We start from the raw sequence: 11,795 nt of genomic DNA on the forward strand, positions 1-11,795 counted from the left end.
GCTAAACAAGCTACTACTTCTCTGCCACGCTGTGATAAGACCTGTGTATATGCTTTTAGCCTCCTGCAATTGCAAAGTGAAACACATTAGATCAAACCACTAGTTCAACCACAACTCCTTGATGGTGATTTTCTTATGCACTGTTTCATAGTGGTTTAAGCTAATGGATTTTACTTACCAAATGGATTCTACTAAGGTGTGCACTTTGCCAGTTACCACAGTTCAGCTGTTGAGGAGTAATTCAATAACACAAGGTAATTAAATCATATTTGACCTTGTAAGAATACCATATATAAGGATAGAATTTTACCTCATTATTAAAAACTTTATTAAGAAGATCAGATCGAATTTTTATTGTTGTTGCCTTGGTATGCTGAATCAGACTTAGAAGTGCCTGAAAGTAGAGAATGTTATCTTGGAGGTTTTAGTAACCAGCTTAACTGTTAGACACTCTACAGATTTAGATCAAGACATACATACATGTATTTTAATAATAAATAGAGTTACCTTCACTCCTTTTATTTGCTACATATTTAGGCATATAGCTGTTGTGACATGTCTCTGGAAAAAAAAAAAAAAGTTACATATTCCCATGTTTGACCTATTTATCAGCTGATAATTTTTTAATAATTTCTGCTTTTTCTCTTTCTGTTTTTGTATTATCCATACTTGCCATGATGTAATGTTTGCTGTCCTTCTCATGAGATATATTTTTCATTCTATTTCAAAACTGAAGCATTCCAATAACAATCCATTAATAGTAACACTTAGCAATTTGTTTGCCTTTTCTGAGATGCAATCAGGATATTTTTAAGGAGAGCAAACAATACATTTTTAATATGACCCATGCTGAATAGTGAAAACATGTTCCAGCTTTGTACAACTGCTGACTGTGAAAGCTCTCACACGGGAGTACTATAATTATGTTTTAGGAGTGTAACTTTTTAGATATTTTGATAATTCCATTCAGCCATGAATGACATGTTTGGCTTACTTACTAGAGATGGAGATTTGGAGAGGGATTATAATTCCAAAAGATAATTGCTGGATAGACTTGGCCAAAAGAATTAAGTTGTACTTATCACAGCACTTGTCTTGTTTTTAGGATCAATTTAATCTAACTAAACAGTCAGTAAAATTACACATGCATCCTCCCACCCACTCATTTAGGACCCAAAAAAGGAAGGTATTGAAGTATCAAATGCATGCTGTGTTTCTCTTTCCGAAAAAACTTTTGATCTTTCACTGAAACAATCGTTTCTTGCTAGTTTAAAAGGATTTTGTTTTGTTGGTTTTTGCATACGTATGTTTTTTATTTCTTCTGGTTTTTAAAGAGCTACCACTCTATTTTTAATAAAAAGCCATAAAATGTTCTTCCACTAACTTCTTTCTTTGTGTGAATGTTATTGATAGTTCGATGCCTTAGAAGTTTTGCCAGTAGAGTTCACAGAGTTCAAGCTAAACTGATTCTTATGCAAAGGGTAGTTTCGGGCAAGTTGGAAAGAACATCATAACACAAATATTTTGAGTCTGTAACATTTTGAGTCTGTAATTGGGGAATGTCTTCAGCATGTTTCTACATGCAATCTGTAGGAATTGCTATTGAGACAAAATGATCTGAAGAGGTGAGTCCATTAGCTGTTTTGTACTACTTTAGCAAAACTACAAAAATCACTCAGCACATTCATTTGTTATTATATTAAAAAAAAAAAAAAGATCACTGTCTGCTCATCTTACTGGTTGTACTCTACCATCTGTGCTTGTAAGAGTAATAATAAGCAATGAATTGCATATGCCATCTGTAGTCAGATCTTTAATAACAATTAGGTAATAATAATCCCCAAGAAATCACTTGTTAACTGTGAATTGATTAAATGTAATTATTTCTGTAATAAACTCTAATCAATGCTTTACAATGGCGATAATGTTCCTCCCACACACACACCTCTTTTTTTTTCCATAGTATATGCCCCAGCATGTTTGAGCAGCTGTGCAGGAAAATGACTGATTTTCCTGGGTTAATGACTGATTTTCTACCTAATCAAAATCCAAGACATGGTCTGCTAAGTTTGTAATCAGCTTTTATAACTTTTTTTTTTTCCCTGAACCAGGTACAATGTAAATATAAAGGAACACTTGGCAAAATGAGTTACTTCTGAGTGATTCCTTATAAGCTTTAGGATGAACAAAAATCAAGTATTCAAATAAAAGGCACATTGCAGCACACTGCAGTATCAATGTATTGTTCTGTAGCAAAGGTGTTTCCCCAGAAAACTGATGGTAAGTTTAAATCTTCTGGTGGTCTGTTGATTTGTTTGTAACTCCAGTATTAAGGCTCCAGCTTTGCAAAGACTTAGGCCCTCAATCAGGTGAAGAAGTCCATCATGTACTTAATGCCAGCATATTCCTGACTTCTAACGTAAAGTGCTCTAGTGATCTGAATCTTTATGCTCATGTTTAACGCTGCACAGATGAGTAGGGTTTTATACACCCACAGCATATTCATTTGCTTAAAGATAAACTCAAGAAGCAGCATCTGTGAGATAACGAGCTAGATCTGAATGTCAAATCGTAGAATATATGTTCTGACAAAAATGTCTTGAGAAGAGTTCAGACATGCCTCTCCAAGATGAAATATTATATTTATACAATATACTGTGGCAGTATAAAAGGGAGAAAAGAATCTTGGTTTAGTTACTATGACAATATGAATCTCTTTTGTATGACTAACGTAATTAAATCACATACACAGCTGCAAAAAAATCTTTTGGATTTTTTTTTTCATTGTAATTATTAGAGATGCATTACAGGAGGAAATGCGAGTCTCAAAATCCATCTTACACTAGTAACCAAATAGTCATTAGATGAAAGAGATCTTGAGTCCCTCCAATCACCTGGTAATCCAAAAGTAAACCAATAGTCCAGATGCATAGAGTGCTATAAAATTAGAGGAGAAATTAGTCCACTCTATCACACACCATGAATTTAGTTGTGTACAGTTTCTTTAAGTGCTCCCTAACCTGGTCCTCCACCACCAAACAAGTCTTCCTTGTTCCTGACTGTCCTTTTGGTCTCAGGGGGCTGATTCCTAAAGATCAGCTTTAATAGTAAACAGTAAAGCAAAGATGGCATTTAGTACCATGTCCGTTGTCACCAGGTCCCTTGCCCCATTCAGTACTCAGCTCATGCTTTCCCTATTCTTCCTTTTGCTGTTTATGTACTAGAATCCTGTCTTGTTACCCTTCATGTCCCTTGCCAGATTCAACTCCAGGTTAGTTTTCCTAATCCCATCCCTGCAAAGTCTGACAACAACTATATACTCCTCTTGTGTCACCTACTCCTACTTTTAGCTCTTGTATACTCCCTTTTTATATCCGAGTTCAGTCAGGAGCTCCCTGCTCATCCATACAGGCTGACACTTTTGCAGATTTTTCTACCCATAGAAATGGCCCTTTCTTGAGTTTGGAGGAGTTTATCCTTGAATATCAGTCAGCTTTCCCGGACTCATCTTCTCTCTGTGGCTGTATGCCATGGAATTTTTCCAAATGGATTTCTGAAGTTGTTGAAGTCTGCCATCCTGAGGTCCAGGGCTGTGGTCTTACTTTTTGCTCTGCTCCCTTCTCTTAGGATCCTGAACTCCACCATCTCATGGCCACAGCTGCCTTCAGCTTTCATATCGCTGAGAAGTCCTTTCTTGTTCTTGCTTGTTTGTTAACAAGTCATTTCCTCCCTGTGTTTCTAATTTAAAACTCTCCATACCAGAGGGCCAGCCTACTGGTGAAGATATTTTTTTCCCATTTAGTCAAATGGATCCCATCCTTCCAAGCAGCTTTGGACCTTTAAAGAATGTCCCATGGTCATAAAAAAACAAAAGTCTGCTGCCACCACCCACTGAGCAGGTATTAACCCACAGGATCCATTGAGTCCTCCTCAGACCCTTCTCCCTCATCAGCAGGATCAAGGAGAAGGCCACCTTGGTCTTCATGCCCTTAACTATTGCCCCTGTACCCGTGCTTGATATTTTCCAGATCAACTCTGGCCCACACAGAAGAGTAACAGGGAGTAGTAGTTGTCAGAGGGCCAGACAAGCTTTGCCAGCCTCTCTGCAACATCCCAAATATGAACCCCTGGCAAGCTGTAAACCTCCCTAGATAACATGTCTTAACAGCATATGGGGCCTTAGTCCCTCACTGTAGTGAGTCTTCTACTCACTATCATTCCTCACGGTATCCTAATGGTCACAAGTCACGCAGGCTCAACCGCCAGATATGCTCCGTTTGCTACAAGGACAGTGAACCTATCCTGTAACTGTAAGCCATGAGGAGAGGTAGAAGACCTCCTCCTGCAGCTCTTTTACCTTACAACACTGCTCCTTGGCAATTATACCTCCTGCAGGCTAGAAGACTGTGTGCCCACAGGGCCACAAAGATGGTGAAAGGACTGGAGCATCAGTCAAGGAGAGGCTGAGAGAGATGAAATTGTTCAACCTGGAGAAGAGAGATCTCAGGGGCTTCTTACCAATGTGTATAGATACCTAAAACAGGTAATAAAGATGAGGGAGACAGACTCTTCTCAGTGGTGCCCAGTGACAGGACAAGAGACAATGGACAGAAACTGAAACACAGGAAGCTCCTTCTGAATGTCATGAAACACTTCTTTACTGTGTGGGTGACCAATCACTGGTAGATGTTGCCCAGAAAAGTTGGAGAGATACACCTTAGAGATAATCAAAGCCTAACTGGGTCCAGGCCTGGGAAAACTGTTCTATCTGACCCTGCTCTGAGCAGAGGGATTGGAGTAGGTGACTTCCAGAGGTGCCTTCCAACCTCAGACATTTTTTGATTCTGTGACAATGATATTTTAGGAGGGAGTTTTGTACCTCTGGAGAAAGAAAAGAGGACTTGGAAAGGAACAGTGATCACAACTGACCTAAAATTGTTAAAAACAATGATGTTTCTCCAGAATGTATACATTCATGAGGTGCTTCTGATTTTTTTATGTTGATTTTGCAAATGAAAAAGTCTAAAATCAACCCATTTGAAATATCTCAAAATCAAAACTTTGAATTTCTTTTGCAGATGTTTGTTTTCAGTTTTTATTTGCTTTGTAAGATGAATTTACAGTCTTGCAACTGGCCTCCCAGATTTGAACCAATTTGTCCTTGCAGCTAGATCAAGAATTAGGTGGAGCAGGAGGAAGATATTACTCTTATTATGCTCAGAGTAAGAGCATTTGTTCAGGAGGGAGATCTATACAGAAAAAAAGTATTTTTCTTTGCTACCCTATACAGTCCCAAAAGAATTTTTTGACAAGGATTTTTAATATTTTTACCATATAAAATTTGTATGCCTCTAACAGTAAATATTATTTTTGCAATTCAAGGAAGATTATTGTTAAATATGTAAATAAACTGTACACATTACTTGCCTGCAATGCTAATGCAATGGAAATCACATTTACTTTTTATTTTCAGTAAGCAACAACTTAATCCTAAAGTGAATCTAAATTTTATATATGTTTGTACTTCCATTTTGAGTGCATATCAGGTTGCATTTCAACTTCAAAAATGAATACAAGTCTTGCTGGAAATGCTTGTTCCATTCACATTTAAAAATGAGGAGACCTCACATTCTTTAAACTCACAGTCCATCTGTTCTGTATTTTCCTGGTAAGTCCCATGAGATTTTTAAACTCATAGGTCTTCCAGAATTACTCTGCATATGCTAATTGTTTTCAAGCAAATACTTCGGGTGTACAGATGTCATGTAAATGCTAATACAATGACATAATTTCCAATAATTTTCAATGCAGTGGAAATATTTCCTACACAATACTTAATATTGTTTACACTCAGTATTACTCATTTTTTATATTTTCATGGGTATGGAAAACAAAAGAGGGGGAGCAAAAGTACTTATCAAATGTCATACATAAACTTCAATTTTTTCTTAAAATGTCTATTTTTATTTTAAAATATATAGGAAAATAATTGCTTTTGGCTTAAATTCAGTCTCAAAAATGAACTACATAATAGGTTTGTAATTGGAGCTTACACTAAAGTCAGTCCCAGCATCATTATTCTAGTGTCACTTTCAAAAAAGAAAACACTCAGAAATAATTGTAATTTTCTTTTATAAAGAAAATATTGCAGGTCCATGAACTGTTTCTGTGTAGTTTTTTTCTGCTCTAAATAATACACAGATTATTGTGTTAGATGGAGGTAGATATAGAAACCCTTGAAGAAGCATGAAGGATTTTTTTGAGAAAGTTTTCCTGATTCAGCTGAAAATATGGTACCAGATCACAGCATAGTTTTTATACCAATGCTTTTAAAACAGTTTGCCTGTTTTCCTTCTGTATCTACAGCAAAATGCCTTACCTATGTTTTCAAAAATTAAATGAAACAATGGATCATTTAATTTATCATAAAATTTGCTGTTTCAGCAATCTGACATGAGAATGTATGAGCCCTTTTTCCAACAGCACAAGCCAGCATAATTAGTAGCATATCTGACAGGACTAAGGGAGGATTAAAACAATATACTTAAAGTTTCATAGAGCATCACTAGTTTTATAAATAATAGTATGGAGAGCTTATTACCTTGCTGTGGACTTCCAATTTCATCAGCAACTGTAAAGTACATCAGCTTTAACAGATAAAAAAGGGAAAATTCATATCATTTTCCAAATAGCTCTCTACCTATCACAGTGACAGCCAATCTCTTTATACAGAGACTCAGCTACTTGATTCTCAGAGCCTGCAGTTGCAGAGTGAGGTATGCATTTTCCCAGGTAGGTCCCTGATCTAGAACAGTATATGTTGCAAATTACAGTTTTACTTTGCAAGATAGGTAACATCAGAAGGACCAAACAGTTCCTAGCAAAAAGAAGTCATCTGTATATTTTCTTTTGCTATGGTTTACACAGTCCAGAGGACAGACTAGCCATTATGAAGGTTTTCAAAAGGTGGTTCTCTGTTTCAATATATGTTGTTTTACATTATTGTTGATTACATAAATATTGAAACTAATGACATTTTTAGACTGTAAGTAGTCCTATGATGGTTAATAGTACTGTGGCTACCTGTCTGGTTTTAATTTTGGAGACTTTAAATCTTTCTTCTGTTGATATGGTGGGTTGGAAGACATTACAGCTTGCTTTTGCTCATTTTTTTCCCTGTAAGTCATTGTGAATGTGGTGGCATAACTCTTAAATGACTCTCTCTGGGCTGTACAAGCAAGAAGGTTTTGAGGAGACGATAAGAGGTAAATTTATCTTCGTCACTGAGTGAAAGAGAGGTGAGTAGACAGACCCATATTGGGGTTTAACAGAATAAATTGTAATAAAGCAGGCAGTGGATGCCACTGGATAACACTGGATGCCCAGTCTGGTAACACACCGCTGGCCAGCAACAGAAGGCTATGGTTGAGGTTTCCCACCTTAACCTCACTTTCCACTATGGACCAGAAAACAGCAGGAGGAGTTTTCTGGGGTAGCACTGAGAGCTTCTGTGACATTGCTAAGCAGGCCAGCACATGCATAAAATAACACTTTTTTGGGTGTCAAGACACCAGCCCGGGCAAGATACCATGATGGAGCTTGGGAAGGAACAGTGCCGGGTACCATGTTAGACTATGCAGATGTGTACAAGTCAGCGTCAGATGGAAAGGCTTTTCCACAATGTTTCCAAGAAGGTGAAGAGAGATGTTAGGTGAGACAAGCTGCTGAGAGGAAGTAAGAGGAAATTCAGAGAGAAGAATCTCTAAAAGGTTCTAAAGGAGGATTCCTTCCCTAAATGAGAGTAAGGGGTGGTGAAATGATTCTTCAGAATTGGAAGGGGAGAGAAACAAAAAGTGGATTTTGAGGTTAACTTTTCTGGGCTATTTTTCTTTTTCTATTTCATTTTCAAAACAAGTTTTGAAAATCAAATAGCAATGCTGGAATGCTTCCATAATATTATGGAGCTAAAATTACAGCATTGACCTGTCTCACGGGACAAACTCATAACTCCTGCAGAGCAATGGTAAAACACCACAGTCAAGGTGGCAATCACAGTTAGAGCAGCCAGAAGCCAAATCTGTCCCAGATTTCCCCCCCTGATGTTTACAACAGAGGCACTGGTTCACTCAGGTGTGGCCACTGATCTGCAGAGCAGCTGATGAAGTAGGAAAGAAAACCCTTGTCTTACCCTTGAATGCTCAGCTGTTCTTTGCATGAAAAGCAATTCTTGGTCAGTGACTCAGATAAATTGTCACAAGGATGAATCTAAAAACCAACACACTTGGCAGAAAATTTGTGTGAGAGGTGACTATGCAGGGATGGCAAAAACAAGAGAACCAGAAAATCTCATGGCTAAATCATACAACAGCCAGTGGAAGTAACAGCCAGTGGAAGATCAGTTGAAAGCAACATTTTATTAAATAATTAATAGGCAAAGTATTTTTTTCTCATGTATTTTTATACTGTATGCCATATGTGCCCTGCCTGATGATTCTCAGGAGGAATGAGGTGATCTTTAGGAACCAAACTGCATGCCAGACATGAAATTGTTTTCCGCTGCAGCCTTAAAAGAGAAACACTTCTCCAAAAATCTAGAGATAGAGAATACTTTTTTTCTTTACTCTTTCCTTTTCCACAAATTCAGACTCTCAGGTGGCACATACCTACTTCAAATCCATGGTGGGGGGGGGGAAATAATAAACAAAAATTGTTCATGTAGCTCTGGGTTTCCGCTCCTTTCCTCAAAGCTCTACCTTGTAGTGGTAAAGCTCCACCCTTCTTCACCACAAAATTAACATATAATTCATTTTCTTCTTACAGATTTATTGGAAAATTAAAGAATGAGAATAATTTGTGGGAGATGCGCATGATAACTTATACACCAGTTCTGGGAGAATTTTCAAGGTAAGTAGCACAGTACAAAAAATACAGATGTTCTGACTCAAAAACCCAAGAAAGCTGAAAGCCCAAAGGCATTTATGAAATTAAGAGCTAGGGCTTAAGTGGAAGTTATGCTTTGAAATTTCTTACAAATCTGGATGATGCCAAATCTGAGCCACCCCCTTGCATGAGAGTGGCCCAAGAGGCAGAGGGCAGAGTATGTAATGTCTGTCTGTCCCCAGCAATTGGCTGGTGTTTGAGGGCTCTCTATGTTAGGAGAAGCTGATGGTGGAGTCAGATACTCATTTTACGCAATTCTGTTTGTAGTCAGAAAAAAATCATGTGGACAGACCCCCCTAAACCTCATTGCAAGGTCAGCAGGATGCATTTTCTTTGTTGCCAGTTGCAAGTCTTTTTCCACTTCTCCCACAAGGCTCTTATTTTGTTCAAAATTGCATTACTGGTGCCTGTGCTGATTGTCTCACTGACATCCAGTCCTTCTTCTTGCTTTCCTCATGCTGCTATTTCTCTGTCTGCACTCAACATGTTTCTGCTGTTTATCTTTCACATTCACATCCAACCAATCCCTCCTACTTCACAGCTCCAAAGGGTATTTTTTCAATTGTATTACCTAGTCCCTGCCCACTCTTACGCAGTAGCTTCTTTTGTTTCAGCTATTATTAACCTAAGGGGAATGTAATTGCCCTCTCATTCAGCCTGGAAGTATGAAATGGAAGTGTAACCACACAAAATGAGTGCAGTGGTGGATTTGGCATAAATTCTAGGTAAAAGCTGATTATCACTGAAACAAATTATCTAGCTGCAGGGACAGAGTGGAAGTGTTGAATTTCAAATTGAACAGACTCAAAATGTATTAAAATCCACTGGATATGCAAATACAAGTGGAAATGTGAGGCTGTACCTATACCAGAAGAAAGGCACAGGGTTACCTCAGATACAGACTTTATATGTATTTTGACAAAATGTTGAACATGACTGAACATTCTGTGGAGAAAAATCTCATGGCAAAAGATGTATCAACTGCTCCTACTCAATGAAAAGAGCATATATGATTTTCTTGTTAATTTAGCCCCACTAGCCAGCTTCATCAAACACAGTGCTTTCTTCCGCTGTACTCAAGATGTATGTGTCAGAAAATCAGAGCTGGTATGCAGTGTGTTGATTGAGACTTCCCCCACACCCTCCAACAAAGTCGTGCTTGCAGATAAATACTTCTCTGTTTCTGTGTAGGTTGTCGAGAGCTTTCAGAGTAGTATTATAGCAAGGAAATACAGCTCTTACAGTGTGATGGTTGTCAGAAAGGTCTCATAGATCTGCAATCAGAGTGTTCATTTCACTGAATTGATAATTTAGGCCTAATCCCTGCCTTCTACATGAGTGTTTTGGTTTGAAGCAATAGTGACATATTGAAGGACTATTTCCTCAATTGCCTCCTCGTATCAGCCTGATTTGCAAAGCGGTTTTGTTGCACGTGAGGGAGATTCCTTTCCAAGGATGTAAAGTTTGAATCTCTGTTCTAGATGCTCATATTACAAATGAGACAGAAAAATGCAGTCCACACTGGGAATGTTCCAGAATGACAGGGAGAAAACCAAGCTACCCATGGAGAAGCTGGGAGTGTCTAGCGAAAGACCCGCCAAGTCTAACCTCTCTGGAGGGTTTGTTTCCAGGTGGGCGCTGCCACAGTCGTCTGCTGCACAATTGTTCCACAGATTCCTTCTTTGAACCCTGCCAGGTACCTCTGAGGACTGGCAAAGGGGATTTTGCTATTGAGTTTTACACTGTGGCTTCATTCCCTCTCATCATTTGTGTTCTGAATGTCCCGATTTTTGAAATTGCACGCTTGCTTATCCTCTGGATGAGATCTAATCTTATGCGAAATTCAAACAAGATTGATTACAAGATGCATCAAGTTTGGGACATTTGGGCCAAGCTGCAAAATAAAATCAATGCCAGTTGCTGCTTTTCATAATCTGGTTACTTCCTGACTGAGTGATGCTATTAAAATGCTTCATCTCCAAGTAATCTTATTGGCCTTCATATTTGTACTATGGCTGACAGGATTAGCTCTGAAAAGCACTTACGCATTACCTGTGATATAAACAAGTAGATTAGTGGATGGTGCTTTGGACTCACATTTAGCTGAAGTTATTATTTTCTTTGCAATTTATATACTGGATTGGAGGAGCAGAACATATCCTTTTCTACAAAGAAAAAGAATCTCACATGGACAGATATTCTGAAAAACAAAACAAACAAAAAAAAAACCACACCTGTTCTCAAAGGCCTTTTTGAACCCTTGCTGCGAGAAAAATCCCTTTTCCCCTGAATTTTTGGCAACAGATTATTAGAACACCTGGTGCTGGTGCACCTTGTCCGGCAGCACACTCCATATAGTGCAAGGAAACAGGCAGGTCACAGGCTGTCGTGGTTTTCCCCCACTGTGTCTACTTGCTAACTGGAAAGTGAAACCATTCCTCAGACTGAATTTAATCCCTTTGCTAAGTAAATTTTGCTCAAGACCCTAACTTTCCACAAAGAGTACAATTCAGGATTTCAGGAAACTATGGCTTCAGTAAAGATTACAATGACTGGGAGATTACAATCTCTTGGGAGATGTGACACATTATACATCTGATATGTGGTCTGTAATACATCATATATGATATTGGAAATATATACAGGCAGTGTGCCACACCTCCCAAGTATATATTCATGTAAATATTTATGTAGATCTCCAATATATACATATATATGTATGTGTGGTTTTATGTATGTATGTATGTATACATGTATATATACATACATGTATATATATGTATACGCACACATAAGCTAGAGAGGACTCTGTGCTAAGGACCTCTGTTAGTCTGGTACTCCCTTTCAGTTGGCCT

General features: G+C 38.1%; 1 long non-coding RNA gene across 1 annotated transcript; it reads left to right on the forward strand.

Annotated features, from left to right (window-relative positions):
- The first annotated feature begins 8,215 nt into the window (after nucleotides 1-8,215).
- On the forward strand, nucleotides 8,216-11,572 carry LOC308186887. Its single transcript, XR_013944370.1, has 3 exons — nucleotides 8,216-8,304; nucleotides 8,821-8,904; nucleotides 10,422-11,572. It is a non-coding gene; the product is annotated as an uncharacterized lncRNA (long non-coding RNA).
- The last annotated feature ends 223 nt before the right edge of the window (nucleotides 11,573-11,795 follow it).

This window comes from Anser brachyrhynchus (assembly GCF_964034855.1).
Source record: "Anser brachyrhynchus genome assembly, chromosome: 1".
Taxonomy (NCBI): domain Eukaryota; kingdom Metazoa; phylum Chordata; class Aves; order Anseriformes; family Anatidae; genus Anser; species Anser brachyrhynchus.